The sequence below is a fragment of the Halichoerus grypus genome, chromosome 5, assembly GCF_964656455.1.
Source record: "Halichoerus grypus chromosome 5, mHalGry1.hap1.1, whole genome shotgun sequence".
In the NCBI taxonomy this organism is placed as follows: Eukaryota; Metazoa; Chordata; class Mammalia; order Carnivora; family Phocidae; genus Halichoerus; species Halichoerus grypus.
In genome coordinates, this window is record NC_135716.1 from 37,883,512 (window position 1) to 37,902,403 (window position 18,892).

At 39.7% G+C, this 18,892-nt stretch overlaps 1 long non-coding RNA gene across 1 annotated transcript in view; it reads right to left on the bottom strand.

The window, feature by feature from the left end:
- The window catches only part of LOC144381723 (uncharacterized), a 73,214-nt gene extending 54,986 nt beyond the window's left edge, over nt 1-18,228 (bottom strand). The window contains exon 1 of the long non-coding RNA XR_013447495.1: nt 18,101-18,228. This is a non-coding gene — a long non-coding RNA (uncharacterized LOC144381723). The remainder of the gene's footprint in view (nt 1-18,100) is intronic.
- Between the last annotated feature and the right edge of the window lie 664 nt (nt 18,229-18,892).

Here is an 18,892-nt window from a genome sequence, read left to right on the forward strand (position 1 = left end):
TGCCAGTTAGGGAATGCATAGTCCAGTGCTACAAGCTGACAAGAACCAGGCCGTGACCTGATAGTGAGGCAAGGACAAAGCGAGTAATTAACACATTGTGCTAGGATACATTGGATGGCAAAATATGCTTCCAAGCCTGAAAGACATTAGTAGGGGCAAGAGTCAAGGATGGTGTTCCAGAGGAGAAGACATCCCAACTGAGGCCTGACGGTTAAGAAGGCATTAGCCAAGTGAGGACTGAAACAGAATATTCTGGGCAAAGGGGCTTTTCTGTGCAAAGGCCCTTTTCTGTGAAAGGGCCCATTTAGGAGTTCAGTGAGAGATGAAGACTGGAGAAGTAAGCTAGGACAGGTCATGAAGGGCTCTTTGAAGGAATTTAGGCTTGATCCCTTTGGCAATGGGAGAGTATTGAGAGGCCTTAAGCGTGGACATGCCATGCTCAGCTCTGAATTTTAGAAAGATTACTCTGGCTACCAAGTAGAAAATGAACTGGGACAGAGAAAGAGGTAGAGGAAGGAAGACGAGTTGGAAGGTGGCTGCAGCAATCCAAATGAGAGCTAGAGGCCTAGGAATGAGTGGTAATGGTGGGTAGGCATGGGGAGAGGTGACCCAGGTAGCACATGCACATGGCCATAGGCACCAAAGAATGCAGTGGAGCTGAGAGATGCCCATAACGTGGTTACAGCCTAGAGTGAGTGGTAGAAATTGATGGGAATTGGGCCATGCAAATGTTGGTGGACTTCCAGTGCCATGCTAAGTTTGGAATTCACTCTACAGGCAGCAGTAAACCATTGACGGATTAAAGGGAAAGAAGAGTGTAACTTGAATATCTCTGAAGGATGGATTGGCAAGAAAGAAAACTGTCACCACCTTAGAAGTTAATATAGTAGTCCAAATGCAAAATTGAAGAGTTTGAGGAGTTTGAAACCTGCATGTAGCAAAAAAGAATCTAAGCTAAAGAAGAAACAACTGACGGGGCACCTGGCTGGCTCAGTAAGTTGAGCGTCTGCCTTCGGCTCAGGTCATGATCATGGGGTCCTGGAATCGAGCCCCGCATCAGGCTCCCTGCTTAGCGGGGAGCCTGCTTCTCCCTCTCCCTGTGCCCCTCCCCCTACTCATGCTCTCTCTCTCTCTCTCAAATAAATAAACAAATAAATCTTTAAAAAAAAAAAAGAAATGACTGACTTTTGTAAATTCCATTTTCTTCTACTTTTTTGCTCTATTCAGGCTCTCAATGGATTGAATGATGCCCACCCACACTGGGGAGAGCAATCTGCTTTACTATGTCCACAAATTCAATTGTTAGTCTCTCCCAGAAACTCTCACAGACACACCCAGAAGTAATAGTTAACAAGATATCTGGGCCTCCGGTGGCCCATTCACCATCATTCATGGTAAACACTTGGTATTAACCTATTTGCTTACTTACCGTTGTGAAGATTAAATTAAATAATGCATATAAAATTCTCAGCAAAGCGATGGTTCATACAAATTGATAAAGAAATAATAGCTATCACTATTAGTTCTATTATTTTATTATTAATGTTGAAAGTATAAAGTAGTGCCGAGACAATGGCAGGCCAGAGGAGGAATCATGTCGGCAATGTCATGCTGAATGTAGACTTTGATAAAAACACTTTCCAAAAATAAAAGAGAGGAAGAGAGGTTCTTTTTTCTTTGTATCTGAGCAGTTGGAGGTAAGAAAGTCAGCCAATTTACTTTGAAATATTATGATATTATTAAGAAAAACAGGCATCTGGTGAGAATGATTTGATAGCTTTCAAATTCCTCAAATTCTTGTATGGAGTATCCTAAAATTTTGTTAATACATGGGCTATACTGTCAGTGCCGATCTTTGCAAAAGTCAGTCATTTCTTTCTAGCCTAGATTCTTTTTGTTACATGGAGATTTCAGAGTTTGCCCTTTTGGGGTCAGTGACATGTCAATTGGTTATTTTTTCCCTTTACCTGCAGGCAGAAGTGAGTTTACCCTAAAAAGAAAACAAAGCAGAAAGATGTGCAGTAATTGACATCCCAGGCTCTGCTCAGAAGGCCCTCTGATAGCAGCTCTGCACCCAACCTTGGGAACAGCCCTCTTGCCATGGAAGTCTAGGCCCTCCAGAGTGATGCTAGGACTGTTACCTGGGCTTTGGGTCATTCATAACTAAAGGACCTGCAGAGGGATGAGCCTGAATAAAGCCTCATCTCCTGCACAGAATATGCAAATACGTAAGAATAAGAGCGTCTCTTTCATTGTATCAGGACAGCTGGAATTTTATGAGCTGACTTTCCAGGTTATGGGTGGATGAAGCATTAAATACCCCTCACAGGACCAACTGGTGAGTGAACACCACCCAAGATGGTACTCTAAACTCTATGAACCTCCCCAGCAGAAAGCAATAAGTAATACATGTGCAATCCTGTGAAATTACTTTCCTTCCCACTCCCCCTGCTTACACATGTTCTCCGAGCACCCAAGAACAAAATGGTGGCCATTAGTCCATGAGTGTTTACTCAGCAAGTGCTGGTGTCCTTAGGAACCTCTCTAGCCCAATACTCTGTTTGATCTTTTCAGAGCTGGCTCCAAGCTGACCCCACAAAGCAATGGGGATCATCATTTAGACATCAGAGTAGAATTATTTAGTTAAAAACAAACAGAGCTATCTGGTTAGAAAAAAGGTTTATTTCCCATTGCTCCCTCTGTCTGGGGGTCTGTTTAAGAATTTAATACCACCTAAGTCTGTTTAAGACCCATGTTGAATAAACAAGACAGAGTTTAAAAATATGTCAATTTTTTTACCCTAAAGTTATCAATGCAATATCAACCTCACATATCTTGATAATAAAATCATCAGGGCATAGGCACTCTTGTTCTTCTTCACTTTATCTTCTGTTTTTGAAATGCTGTTTTAAATTAGAGAAGACAAATGGGGGTAAGAAGAGCTACAGAGTGAGAACAGGACATCTGGAGAACTGAGCCAATATGAGGGTTCTGAGTCCACCCTCCCTCTTCATGTGCCATTCGAGCTAACTCGGGAGCACACAGAAGCCGGATGACCATACCCATGGCTCGTAACTGTGCTTAAAACCACTTTCAGTGGTAGTCTTTGCTAAGAGTTCTTTATATTTCATTTCCTTGATAATTTATGGACCGACCTTATCAGGGGCTTTACAGGTTTCAAGAGAAAGCAAACCTGTGATTTAGTTAAGATATCGAGTATATGGAACAATCAGGACTAGCAATAAAGAGAGAGAAAAATTTAGGACATTCTTGGTTAGTGCTAGGAGTTGTACTGTTGGACGACATAGTGAGGATTCTGTTCAAACATAACCCAGTGCATTGGTACTGAGATTTGTGTTCAATTCTATTAGCTCTCATCATGTAATTTTGGGTAAGTAACTTAAACAGAAACATCTTGGATTGGACAGGACATGGTTTCTGGAATCAGGGAGATCTAGGTTTGAATCTTGGCTCTGCTACTTAACTAAATGGTGACCTTGGGTACATTAATTAAGAGCTCTGAGTCAGTTTCCTTGTCAGTCAGATGGAGAGGATGATCCTTACCTCACACTGTTTTATGAAGAATAAATGAGATTTGTGTGTAAAATGCCTTCTACTTCCTCTTGGTTTTTTTTATTCAGCTTTAAAAGATGAAATATACCTGTGCCTTCTTGTCTAATGATCTTTTGGGAGAATTAGTTAAGATTAGGCAGGGCGCCTGGGTGGCTCAGTTGGTTGAGCGACTGCTTTCAGCTCAGGTCATGATCCTGGAGTCCCGGGATCGAGTCCCGCATCGGGCTCCCTGCTTGGCAGGGAGTCTGCTTCTCCCTCTGATCCTCCCCCCTCTCATGCTCTCTGTCTCTCATTCTCTCTCTCTCTCAAATAAATAAATAAAATCTTAAAAAAAAAAAAAGATTAGGCAACCCCTAGAAACCAGTTTTAGTGAGTAAAATAAATTAGTTTACAATAAAACCATTATTATTAAGAATTAAGTAGAGCACATGCCCAGGGGCCTGAGGAGAGGGTGGGATTCACAAGCCAATTCTCACCTACCAGACCCTAGGCAAGTTACTCCTCTGGGCGTCAGTATCCCCCAGAACAAAGTGGGGCTGGGTGGAGCAGGAGATTATAGGATCACTGTATGAACACTAAAGTCCTTCCCACCTGTCACAATCTTCGATTCGATCAATGAGTAACTTTGCAGTTTGTAAAATGTATTCTTATAGGAAAACATGCAAGGACAATTAAAATTTGTCTAAGAGTGACTTTTGTAGCATCTTCCTTCTGTGTGATTAGATACAATTTTCTGATTTCTAAGGCTTTGTGATGGTATGTGAATGCAGATATTCAAATACAATGACTTTGGTGCGTTGATCCATGAAACATACGTCACCAAGTTAAAATTCCCTATTTGACATTATCCAATAGCGAGTCCTTAGCTATTTGTTTCAGTAATTTCTATGCACCAGAGAAATAATACACGTGCATATGCATTTGGGGGGAGAGGGAGCTCTGTTTGCAGTGAATTTCACAAACATTTTAACGTCAGAGGAGATGAGCTTTGAAAAAAATCAGTTCTCTTCTCATGAACAAAACTGCAGGTGTATCAGTGCTTTTATAAGTAGAGTCCAGGGTTGCCTGCATGGCTCAATCAGTTAGGCGTCTGCCTTCAGCTCAGGTCATGATCCCAGTGTCGTGGGATCGAGGCCTGCATCGGGCTCCTTGCTCAGCGGGGAGCCTGCTTCTCCCTCTCCCTCTGACTGCACCTCTCCCTGCTTGTGTTCTCTCTCTCTGTCCAATAAAGTCTCAAGAAAAAAAAAAAAAGTAGAGTCCAAAAAATTTTGTCAGACTTTTCTTCCTCCTGTCATAAATGACAAGACTATAACAATTTTTCTCACACTAAACATTCATATTTCAAAGGATTTCTTTCCAAGGGTAAAGCCTACAGCCATATCAACTTCTAGGATAAAGGAGGATACTTTCATTCCTAAGATAAAATGTGCACTGTTCATTATTTAGCAGGAAGCCTAGAGCTGCCTTGCAATGCTGTCCCCAGGGACCATGCCCCGGATGATGCCACAGTGAGACTATAATTCGAAGTTTCAACATGGACCTCATTCATGCAAAATTCATTCTTTTCTGAAAACAGCAAAGTGCCAAGGACTCCAAACATTTCTAGAGCTTACACTTAACAAAATGCACATGTATTTCACGATTAAAGCTATACTGTTAAATAGCATTTAAAATTTTATCCTTATTGCTTATGGAAAACCCTCCCAGGTCTATCCTGTTAAAGAATGGAACAGTTGTTGTTTAATAACAACCTACACATTAAAAATTTGGTCAGTTTACTAAGCCTTTACAGTTTTGACCACCGACATCATTTTTGTTAACTGAAATAACATCTCCGGCAGGCGTGAGAACTCAGTTTAGGTCCTTCCGTCATGTCAAAAAGAGACCCATGTTAAGCTTTAAACTTTCTCAACTTCTTATTGTTTCAATAAGATAATACAGGTGAAAGTCCTAGCACTTATCTACAGTAAAAGTTAGTTATCTTCTCTATGAATAAAAAGCCCCTTTATCTTGCTGATAAACTCCTATAAACACTAAACGCCAAAAAGACATTTCCTTAATGGAGAAGTCAGGTCAATAGGCAAGGGAAAACACAGAAGAGGTCCAGCTGCGGGTGTGCTGAGTTCCTGTTCTTCAACATGCTGCTTGAGCTCTCTGACCACACATCACTTTCAGAGTAGGGCATTCCTACCTTTAAGATCCACAGTGCTGAGATTTATTGGGAACTGGGGAATTTGCATCTAAACCGAGGGGCCTCTACCATAACATAGTTGACGTTGAGGAATAGGATTTATAATCCTCTCGAGAACCTTAATTATTTGGCCACTACCGCCCCTTTCATTAACTGGAATGAAAACTCTGGATGGCTTTGGGAACTCCATGGTAATCGTACAGGATATACTGACATCTGGTGGCATTGATTAAGCAAATACTTATGAATTAATAAGCAGGGTTGTGATTAAAATTATTGACCAAAATTGCTCTTAAATACCCAGAACTCCTTCAGAGCTTTTCCGAACTCTGTTTTCAAAGGCTTTGCTTTTCCTCCCATAACATTTATCATCTGGCCTAGTCCATTCATTTAAGCCTTCAGTAAAAAGTTATGTTTTAACTCAAGGTTAATCAATCCTAGATTAACAATGATCGGTGTGAACTGTTGACCAATTTAGGACTTCAATTTTAATAATAAGGTCTCAATTGTAATCAATTTTTATGGGGTTATTGGTTTGAAGGAATACTTTAACGTGGAATAAATGTGATCCTTCTACTTTCCTCCTTAGAAGCCAAGAGTGGAGAGCTGCCCACAGTAAAAATGGGGTGTGGTGTGTACAATTTCATGCTACTAAATCATTTGACCTTTCAAAAATACATCTAATCAAATTGAGGAGAGAATTACCACTGTCTCCTTATTAGCATGACTCTCTCCAGAGTTGTCCATCAAAAGAAGTAAAACAAGAGTTTCCACCCTGCTTTTCAGAGTAAAAAAATGAAGACAGATTTTGACTTGTCCAAAGTCAGTGACGAATCCATGAATAGAATCCGGGAGTTGCTAAGTCTTGGTTCTTGCCACCTTTTGATGTGTGTTTCCATTTAAGATGAGTGACATGTAGTCAGTTGTCACGGTTTTTAAAAGAGCTCTGTAAGGTCTGGCTTTTGCATCAGATTCTGGACTAAAATCATGTTTAAATTGATTTCCTCTCATCTTTTCCTGGTTTTGATTATTTTTTAAGAGTAGTTGATGGTCTCATGACATGAGCCTTCTATTTTGTATTTTGTGTCTCGTGTTTTGAATTTTATGTGAAATTGTGGGTTTGATCTTTGACCTCTGTTTACTATAATACTGATTTGCCACTAATTTGATAGCAAGCCATAGGGATCTACTGTAAACATGCTGCTCACTTTACACAGCTCTGTTTTACTCTTAAGTGAAGAAATATGTGTGTAGAATATAATTGAGAGACTCTTGCAGAAGTAATAAAAACCACATAAGTTTCCAACTTCCCAGGTAGGACTCAGATTAACATAATCACTTTCTGTGATAGAAGGACCTGGTAAATTGAGAGGAAGTCATCAAAGAGGTATAAAACTTCACATTTCATTCTACCCAGTCTATATACTCATCCCAAAACGGGAGATGTGGCGTAGACCCCACAGCCCTACCTAGCTCACTGGGGTTCTGAACCCAGAGAATGCCGATCACAGGTGTGGTCAGCACAGGAGGTAAGATTAAACCTAAATCATTCTGTGCACTAATTCTGGGGTGGGCGGTCAGTGCAACTAGGCGGGAAATACACAACAGAGAAACGTGGTGAAGAAGCATTGCCTATGAGTGAGAACGGCAGAGAGTGGGCATCATTAAGTCTTAGTCAAGCCTCATAAACCGGTAAGGTGATACTTTCATGAATTTTATGTCCCATTTATCAGCTTTCCAAAGGCAACTATGTTTAGTTCTTAATCTGACAACCAAAGAGAGATGAGAAGACTTCGGAAAAGCTCCAAGGAAGGTTTGCCTTGTTGCAGCTGCACCTCTGGGCTCTGTCCAGGAAACCACAGGGCAGCATCAGCCTCCAAAAAGTAGAGATATGGCAAGGTCAGCATTTTGGGAGGAAAACACTATCTTTCTCTTTTCTCCTATTATGCCAACTACCTGTGAGTTGCTGGCCTAAAGAAGTAAAAGTTATAAAAGGGTTGTCGTATCAGTGTATATTCCAAGTCTTAATTTCCTCATGGGCTGGTTTATGTTATGCCCAGTTTAAGATCACTCAGCCCTTGGGACTCTGGGCTTCAGCTAAACATGGAGCATCAGTGGCTGTCCTTGGAAAGTCCTTGGAATACTTTCATTCAATAGAAAAGAATTTGCTATTAAAAACACATTTGTGATATTCAACCCAATCTCCTTTTTTTGGTTTCATCTCTTTTCTCTTAATCATATTCAGAGATAGCATGAGAATGAAATCATTTGTTTGTCCACCAAATATCTATTGGGCCCTGCCTTCTTTGTGCGCTATGCAAGGCATGGTGGAGGAGAAAAGAAATAGAGGCACTCCATAGATGGTCCCTCAAAGAGCATGTAGCTCCACTGGAGACATGGGGCAGTCACTTGGGCAAAGCCTAGGAGCTCTTCGAAAATCTCACTATACCCTGAAAATAATCTAATAAGGCAAGAGGCGCCACAAAGCATGGTAGGATTCTGAGGAAAAGGAACGGTTGTCTACAAAAAGTGTGTGGGTTCAGAGAAGGAGAAAGAGAACACTAAATACTAGAGCTCAGGAAAGGTTTGCTAGCGGAGACAGAAAAAGAACGAGAAACCAAGAGGTGGTATTCCACGAGCCAGGAGCAAAGGCGAAGTAGGCAAACACAGAACATGTTTCGGGAGCAAGTCTAACTTAGAGGAAAGGACTCAAGAATATGTTGCTTGGGGCAGGAGACCTGGGTTCGAGCCCTAACTCAGCCCCTTACCGTTGTGTGACCTTCAGCCTGTCCATTGAGCCAGGTATCCCGAAGCCTGGTTATCCAAAAACTGACAACTACCTCCTCCCTTGACATGCGTGAGGGGTACTGTACAGATCAAATGAGCTAATAGGCATGAAAATACGTTGTGATACCGGCATAAGGGACAGATTAGAGAATGCCTGAAATGCCAGCCAGGCTTGACTTTAATCCTTTAAGTAATAAGAAGTCACTGAACATCTTTGAAGAAGGGAGTGAATGACATGATGAACAAGGTGTAAGGAAGCTAATTCCTTCTCCACCTCCCTCCCGCAGCCGGGCAATCAGTCTCTTTTCTCTGCTGACAATTTTCTGTGATGTCAATTCAACATCTCCTGCAGGTGCGGGGAGGAAAATCCATCCCAGCTCTTGGGAAGGGCTGTACACGCCTTGAAACAATCATGCTGTGTAAATCAAAGGCCTCGCTGCAGCTGAGTCTTCCCATTCACTTGAGCATATCTATTGTTTTTGGAACTTCATCCAATTTATTCACATTTCAAGATGCTTCATACTGTGTACAGAGCATTCTTGTCCTATATCACCAAAAAGCATCCTTGTTTTACGATGTGCTGTCTCTGGCTAGGCAGCTCTAAAGATCATTAGCCCTTTTTCCCATTTCTCTGCCTTGCTAAATCCAAACACACTTCTAAGCTCCTATAATCTTTTTAATATTATCCACCTTTTGAGAGGAATAGGTTTGCTTTCTCTTTTATTTGAATATCACTTGAAACACTGCTAAAATTCATGATGTTACCGAGTTTAACTTGGGAATGAGTCATTTTGCAGCAACAAATTAGAAAAGTATTAATTTCCAAGATATCAATCAAATGCAGTTAACTTAAAAAAACATACTATCCAACTTAGTTTTTCCTTTCTTTGTTTGAAACAACTAAAAGGTTTGAAGAAAATTGAAAGGCAATATCTACAGTCCTTTTTAACCCCCCATGAGTGTTTCTATGATTTTTAGTTCTTACCTGTCTACATGAATGAATGAATGAATGAATGGGAATCACTGGATCTGGAAAAATGTATTTCTTTTTATATCACATCAGCTCATTTAAGAGTCTGCAAACATTTCCTATAATGGGCCAGATAGTAAATCTTTTCAGGTTTGCGGGCCGCATGGTCTTTGTCACAACTAATCAGTCCTGCCGTTGTAGCATGAAATCAGGGCTATAGACAGTACAGAAACAATGGGTGTGATTTGCACTGTGGTGGGAATGCAAACTGATGCAGCCACTCGTGGAAAACAGTATGGAAGGTCCTCAAAAAATTAAAAAGAGAACTGCCCTACAACCCAGCAATTGCACTATTAGGTATTTATCCAAAGGATACAAAATTGTTGATTTGACAGGACACATGCACCCCAATGTTTATAGCAGCATTATCAACAATAGCCAAATTATGGAAAGAACCCAAATGTCCATCAACTGATGAATGGATAAAGAAGATGTGGTACACACACACACACACACACACACACACACACACACAAATGGAATATTATGCAGCCATCAAAAAGAATGAAATCTTGCCATTTGCAACAATGTGGATGGAACTAGAGGGTATTATGCTACTCGAAATAACTCAGAGAATGACAAGTATCATATGATTTCACTCGTGTGTGGAATTTAAGAAACAAAATAGGTGAACATAGGGAAGGGAAGGAAAAATAAGATAAAAACAGAGAGGGAGGCAAACCATAAGAGACCGAGGATTGCTGGAGGCTTGCTGGAGGGGGATTGGGAGTGGTGATGATGGCTAGATGGGGGATGGTAATGAAGGAGGGCGCTTGTTGGAATGAGCTGGGTATTTTATGTGGATGATGGATCTCTGGATTCTACTCCTGAAACCAGTACTACACTATATGTTAACTAACTTGAATTTAAACTAAAAAAAAAAGATGAAAAAAAAATGATGGGTGTGGCTGTATTCCAATAAAGTGTTATCTACAAAAACAGGCAATGGGCAGATTTGGCCTTTGGGCGGGTCTCATTCATTTGTTCTCAAACTATGTGCATCAGGATAACCTGAGCGATTTGTGACCAAAAAAAAAAAAAAAAAAAAAAAGTTGCCCAGACCCCAGATTCTGATTCCATGGGTTCAGGCTGAAGCTCAGGTTCCCAAGGTTATTCTGAACTACCAAAGTTTGAGAAACCCTGCTCCTTTTCCTTAAAGAATGCAGCTCCAAAATGTTATGTTAACTACCAAAATTTTGATAAAAGATTCATAAGGGGCTCATAAAAGGGAGGTTTAGACAAGAGAATCAAAGTTGGCCCAATGAAAATTAGCATATTTTAAATTGAAAAAATAGAACAATTTCTGCATTTCTAGAAATTTTAGGAACCAATAATTTTGACCCATAATTCTAGCTAACATCAATTTCTATAAATCATCTAAATAGTGGCATTCAAATAAGTTATAGAACTAAAGCTATAGCCAAATAATATTTTGGATTTAGTCCTTAGGGTGTAAATTGAATTGAAACAATTTCAACTGATTTTAAAAGGTTAATCAGCCTTCCAGCCTCTAAAATAGTTTACTACTACTATTATTAAAATTATCACAACCAAAAAATTATTTAATAATAAGAGATTTACAGCCCATAAAATACCCCATTGTTCTAGCATAGCATCAGTTGATACTTTATAAATCTGGATCCAGACTTTTTCCAAAAGCTTGTTGAAAGCTACTCAGCAAAGCAATGAAAAGATAGAAAATATTTTTTTCCATATAGAAATTGAGAGGAGCATGGGTCCCACCCTGTACAAAAGCATTTCTCATACAAAGAAAAGACACTCAAATTATAAACAGATGGCCAATCATATGACAATCAATTAAAATATATCAGGTGAGGTCTGGTTCCAAATTTGAATTCCATTTTTGTTGGCTAACTCCAAGAGTTTCCTTCACAGTGGGCTGAACTGCTGCGTGGAGCTGTAGGCTCTGGCCACTCCCTGTCCTCCCTCCCTGAATGGCAAGGACAGACTGCTGCATAAGCAAAGAACTTGGCATGGGCGGCGGCTTGCATTGAGCCCATCTGCCAGCTGGTGGTGATGGATGGGGGAGTGAACGAGAGCCCTTCTTGGCTTATAGATGAGTTTCCATTTGGTGCTTTTTTGTTATTCAACCCAAAGCTAATAATTTTTATTACCTTATTATTTTCCCTCTTGTTCTTTATAGTAAGCTGCCTGCCTGACATACTGTACAAATACTAACCATGTTTAAAAAAAAAAATCAGAGTTCAATTCTCGAGTTTTAACACTGGATTGACGAACATATATGCACAAATTGACTCATTTCCCCACACTTCGATTTTGACAAATGACAAAATTACACTTTTTAATATATTTAATAAGACCATAAACAGGTTAATCTAGCTGTAAGGCAGTTGGGTATTAGAACAGAGAAAATTCAATCATCTGATATTTTAAGTTGTTTTTATAAGTGATACAAAGCTGTTTTAAATATGTGGTTAATGATGCAAGACTTTAATGCTTGTATAATTAAGAAATGATTTTTATATTTGCATTTGGCAAATATGAACTAACTTATAAATGCTTAATAACATAGTAATGATCTCTGTATGTGTCCAAATCCTCTTAAACCCAAAGCACCCCCTCCCAATGATGACACATTTAGTACTCTCTGGGTTTTTTTTTGAAAAGCTGCTAATCCTCAGCTTGTCCTCGCTAAAGTGAATGCTGGTGATCTCACTGGTTTTGTTCAAAGCAAGGTGAACCACACTGAAACCCTTCCTGAAGCCTCTGGTAATGCCTAACAAACAACTCTCAGCCATGAACGATTGTCTGCCACACACCATAACTGCTGATCCTGTTCCAGGGCATGGTCAATAAAACCTATAGTATTCTGGAACTGATTCTTAGAGGTCAAACTTTTAACTGTATTTTCCCCAAAGATAGTGGAATAAAATGTCTTTATGTTTGTTTGATTTAATTTTTCCCCCAAAGAACCAGCATCATGGCTCAAGAATGTTGGTTTACTACCAAAATGATATTTTATCTTAAAGTCACAATACTCTTAAACAATTTATCCCTCTGGACTGTATTCCCTGTGTCTCTCTTCAGTTTGAAATCAACCCCTGTACTTCTCTCATCTTGTGATCCAAGAAGACGTACAGTCATATCATATCCCATATACATTTCCCAGACCTCCACTGTATGACTTTCACTTTTGATATCTAAATTAAACAATGAGTTGCTTATTCACACCTCATACTTGTAAAGTGGAGGGATCTTTGAGTGGTTTCTTAACTTTCTACATAAAATGCTACAACCTCCTTAAGAATAACATTCTTTTGTTTGTTGAAAACTGTTAGGATGTATCTTTTTTTCTAAAGATTTTATTTTATTTGAGAGAGCGCACACGTGCAGGGGGAAGGGACAGAGGGAGAGGGAGAAGCAGGCTCCCTGCTGAGCAGGGAGTCTGAGGACAGCACGGGGCTCCAGGACTCTGAGATCATGACCTGAGTGACCTGAGTGACCTGAGTGACCTGAGCCAAAGGCAGATGCTTAACTGACTGAGCCAACCAGGCGCCCCCTAAAGGAAGACTTTGCATATGAATATATACTTTTTCCCTTCTTTTTAGTCTTCTATCAAGTATCAAACTATAGTATATCAACATCTCGTTTGATCTCCTCAGTTCCCAAACAAGAAAAAGGAAACACAAAGATGCTCTTTTGGGGGAATTATGTATTCAATTTTCTCTTCTCCAGATGATGAATCATCATTTTTAAAGTCAAGTATTCTCCCTCCACCATTGTATCTCCCGAAATCCTGTTCATCCTCTGACACTTGATGACTCAAGTCCTACACACTCAGTAGTGTTCTCAAACTTCCTCAAACCAGGCAGCTACACTCTTTCTGACTTGATCTATTTCTGACAGTATATTAGCCGCAGACTAGCCTTCAGTTGTTCTCTCATGCTTTCATGCTGGGTTTTTTTGTTTTTGTTTTTTAATTTTTTATTGTTATATTATTCACCATACATTACATCATTAGTTTTTGATGTAGTGTTCCATGATTCATTGTTTGCGTATAACACCCAGTGCTCCATGCAGAATATGCCCTCTTTAATACCCACCACCAGGCTAACCCATCCCCCCACCCCCCTCCCCTCTAGAACCCTCAGTTTGTTTTTCAGAGTCCATCGTCTCTCATGGTTCATCTCCCCCTCCGATTTCCCCCCTCCATTCTTCCGCTTTCATGCTGTTCTTTGTGGCTTGCCCAGTCACATAACTGGTAAGCTCCTATAAGGAAATGGGATGCTATGGCTGCCCCTCCAAGTTCTAGGATCTTTCTCTCCACATCATGCATCTCCTTGAACATTGTCACTCTTTACTCAGAAGAAGGAAGAGGTTGTTCTCTCCCCCAAAGGACTGTAACTTAGTATTTTATGTGCTGTCAAACTATTTTGTCTCCATAAGTTATACTCTTCCAACTGGTTCTCTACTCCTTGGATTTCTCCTTCTCTGTCTCCTTCAGGGACTCCTCATCCTCTTATTGCTCTTTCCAATTTTGAAGTTCCCTAAAGTTTATCTTCAGTCACCTTCTTCTTTTGTGTTCTCTACATTAGTGACTTCACTTATACCCCTGAGTTCAGCAACTGCTCAAGTGTAGGTTACTTAGCTCAAGTCTCTAGCCCTATAGTCTCTTAAGTTCCACTATTATATTTTCTGGTACCTGTTTAACATCTGCAGCGTGTTGTTGTTTTTTTTTTAAATGATCTCATCAGTTTTCCTCTATCAGCTCTTCCTCCTACCCTACCAAGCTCTCCCCAGAGAGAATCTCAAAATTTTCTTTCTCCTGTATCCCCACTCCAATCTCTAAACAAATCGTAGAGTTCTGTCCTCCTCTTCCATTTCTAGTGGTATCTCCTTCATTCAGGGCCTCTTCATCCTGCTTCTGGAACAAGTACAATAGATATATGACTCTTCTTCTCACTTCCCATCTCTCTGCCTCAATCCTTCCTACATGTTGCTTAAAGCCATGGAATAAATGATGCCAAAGCAGAGGAGGCAAAGCTAGGCAAGTACCTTGACGTTAAACAGATGGAAAACCAATATTTCAAGACCAAGGCAGAATAGATCAATAGATCAATATTTTTAAACTATCAGAAAATATAGGTGGAAGAGAAGGGAGAGAGAGAGAGAGAGAGGGACCCTGAAGGGATATCCTGAAAGGCAAGTAGAAGTAGGGAGGGGCCAAATACCGAAGAGGTCAAAGAGGATATTTATCTTTCATATATTCTACTTCCTTCCCCTCTATCTTCTTATCATATCACCAACAAGAAATAATATTTACATTAAAGCAAAATAAAAAATTGATAGCCAGTTCATTTTAATTTTTACAATTAATTGCAACTGTCAGAATGATGAGTCTCAAGAGACTTGACAGAGTAGGAAGTCAGAGCAGTATTAAATAGGATATAAACCTAGATCCTGGGAATGTACCAAAGTGTTCTTTTTACGGGAGCAATTTTTACTACTGTATCAGGCTCAACACAATCTCCTTTCTCAGGTTGTATTGTATGTAATAATCCACCAATGCTGAAGAAAAAGTGTTAGATTTTATTAACCTCGGGTACGCATTTAGACTTTATCAGAAAAAAACCAATGAAATCAAACACATTGCATCCTTGAAACAAAGTGTTTCTCATTAGACCACATCTCAAAATTATTTGCAACTGAATCAAGAAAAGACAGAATAACCAACCATTAAAAACTCCTGGGTACATTTAGTCTCCAACCAAAGGTAATCAGCACTGAGGAGGATTTATAATGAAAGCATCTTTATTTAGAACAGATTTTTGCCAACTGTGGTTTCCAACCCATTAGTGAGTTGTGAAACCAATTTAGTGGGGGTATGATCAACATTTTTAAATTTATTTTTTATTTATTTTTATCCCTTTTTTTCTTTTTTAAAATTTTTATTTAAATTCTAGTTAGTTAACATACAGTGTAATATTAGTTTCAGGAGTAGAATTCAGTGACTCATCACTTACATACAACACCCAGTGCTCATCACAAGTGCCCTCCTTAACACCCATCCCCCACCTAGCCCATCCCCCACCCTCCATCAACTCTCAGGTTTTTTTCTATCCTTAAGAGTCTCATATGGTTTGTTTCCCTCTTTCTCTCTTTTTCCCCCGTCCCATATGTTCATCTGTTTTGTTTCTTAAATTCCACACGAGTGAAATCAGATCAACACTTTTTTAAAAATATGAAACACAATAACATAAAAATGTTAGAACGCATCACAAATTACAAGGATATTATTTCGTGAAACCTGTATTTCAGTAAATATATTTGCATATATGTATGTACACCTTCTTGTGTGTTACAGTCGAAAAGGGTTGAAAAATTTAGGGCAGTGTAATATGCTTCCTGCCGCTTAAAAACAATAGCAGCCAATTCCATCAGATGATAATGCCTTCCATCATCCTAGGTATTCCGGAAGACGCTGCTTTAAAAAGATCCCCTGCCCTCTGCTTGCCGCTCCCCACCTTGCTTGTGCTTTCTCTCTCTCTCTGTCAAATAAATAAGAAAATAAAATCTTTAAAAACAAAAAATCCCCTGTCTCCTCAGCAGCACCTTCAGTGCATTCTTATACCTGTGATTCTCAAAGTACTGTCCATGCACCCCTGGAGGTCCCTGAGAGCCTTTCAGAGAGTCTACAAGTTCAAAACTATTTCATTGCACGACTCGAACATGATCCGCCTTTTCAGTGTGCTGATACTTGCATTGGGGAAGCAAGGGCAAGGTGGCTGAAGCTGCTTGAAGTGCAGCAGTCCGTGTATAAGGCACTGCCATGCACTTGCAGATTTTTCTTAAAATGCCAATTCCAGGGTGCCTGGGTGGCTCAGTCGTTAAGCGTCTGCCTTCGGCTCAGGTCATGATCCCAGTGTCCTGGGATCGAGTCCAGCATCGGGCTCCCTGCTTGGCGGGAAGCCTGCTTCTCCCTCTCCCACTCCCCCTGCTTGTGTTCCTGCTCTAGCTATCTCTCTCTCTGTCAAATAAATAAATAAAATCTTTAAAAAAAAAAAAATGCCAATTCCACTTAACAGTGACCTTGATGAAGCAGTAAAAAGTATTCATTTTATTAAATGTTTACCCTTGAGCACATACCATTTTAATATTCTGTGTGAGGAAGTGGGAAGTTGTTACAAAGACCTGGACGCATACCGATTATGATGGTTGTCTCAAGGAAAATCATTTGTGCGGTGAGCTGAACTAGCTGCTTTTCGGTGGAAAGGCATTTTTACTTGAAAAAGCCATGCTTATTCAGATGTCGGTATTTGGCAGACATTGTCTCTAAAATGAACAAAGTGAGACTATCACTTCAAGGAAAACAACTGAAAGCATTTATTGCCAATAATAAAATTCCAGCTTTATAGCAAAAATGAAAATTTTAGAAAACTTGACAGTATACCAACACTTAAAGAATTTTAGCACGAAATCAGTGGTGATATTGATAAAAGTGAGTGTTTGATACTGTATAATGAAATGTTTGGAACATCCGGAAGATCTGCATAACTCAGTGAACCAATAGTTTCCAAAGGATCAATGCATGATGCAAGTACAAGACAGACCATTGGATTTTAAAAGTGATGGGGTGCAAAAAGTCACAGACACGGTTTTAGAATCCACCAACATTGAAGAAACAACCTTTAGGACACTATCACGTGCCGAGTTCTGGTGTCAAATCAAAAGGGAAGATCCAATTATCTAAAAGGGTTCTTAACATATTTCTCCCTCTTCCAGTTACATATTTGTGTGAGGCCGAATTTTCTTCACCTCCTTCAACCAAAACGATGTATCACATCAGATTGGACGCAGAAGCAGATAGGGAGCTACAGCTGTTTTCCATGAAGCTAGGCATTAAAGAGATTTCTAAAAAATGCAGAACAATGCCACTCTTCTCACCTCTTCTCATTAAAAGTCTCTTATCTATGTTATTATGCAACGGGCTTCTTAGTTTCAGTGAAGAAAATAAATTTAAATTTTTTTCCTGGCTTTAATTCTAAATACAATAAACACTGGTAAATATAACACACATAAACAAAGCTCTCTGGGGTCCTCAGTGATTTTTAAAAGTAGAAAGGACCCTGAGACCAAAGTGTTTGAAAACCACTATCCTGGACCTTATTTTATTCCTCTTTCAAAAACCACCAAATCCAAACATATGAATGTATATTTGAGCTTCTGAGTCAATAATCAATTATACTGCTTAAGACCAGCTTGCTAACAGGTATGGACTGGGGACATTCAAAGCCATGTCTAGATTTAAAAAATGAATTTCCTAACTGAAGAATATTTAATGTACATGTCATATAGTAGGTAAGGTTCACATAGGGCTTCCAATAAAACCCTTAATGTTCTCTCTCCTGCTGATCTTGATTTTAAAGTGTTTGCTTTTAATTACTATATTATCAGGCTGCGTATCATGTAAAAACATAACCTTTATTCATTAGTAGAAGCCACAATTCTAATCTGGCACTTTAAATTCCTCATCTTACCTGAGCTGTGTATCAAACATGATGCCAAATGCCTGTCACCGTGCTCCGAACATCAAGAGTTTTCTTGATGAAATGCCTGTTCGAGAACCCTTGCCCCCAACTGTCTCCAGAACACCCCAGAACAGACGTTATCCTGCAATGAAGGTTTGTATGAAATCAACATGACTTAATTACACTCATCATACTGAAAATCAAATTCTATGCCAATGATACATGGCACTTGGAGCTTATTTTACAAACATTAACTAATTAATCTGCAAAACATCCCCGAGAGGCAAGGCATAATGATATATGAGCTGACAACCTAATTATGTCTAATTATTCATAAGATTTCTCCCTTCCAAGTGTTTTCTATTGCCAGTTCAGAGAAACAGGCCTGCTACGTGCTTAAATCAGATGTGGAAATCAGCTATCACTTACTACATCCAGAATTCTTTTGCTACAGAGTGCCCACATTTCCTTTTAGAACAGATCATCCTGCACCATTTTCCACTGGAACAGTTCGTAGAAACCCCAGAGCTCCCAAGTTTCATCTAGTGCTGAACTCACAGTTCTAGATCTTAAATGGCATTCTTTGCTCCTTTCTTTCCCCCAGGCAATTTTGGTCATTATCCCAATTGCTCTGACCAGTTTTGCTCTACTGTCCTTTCTTCTCACAGCATCTTTTTCCACTGTAAAGACGCTCGGAGACACAGGGCCAATCACCCATGCGCTTTCTTTCCTCCAAATTTTGTCAGCAGGAGGCCAACACTGCCTTCTCTGGGCTATCACTTCTGTCACCTCCCTGACTCG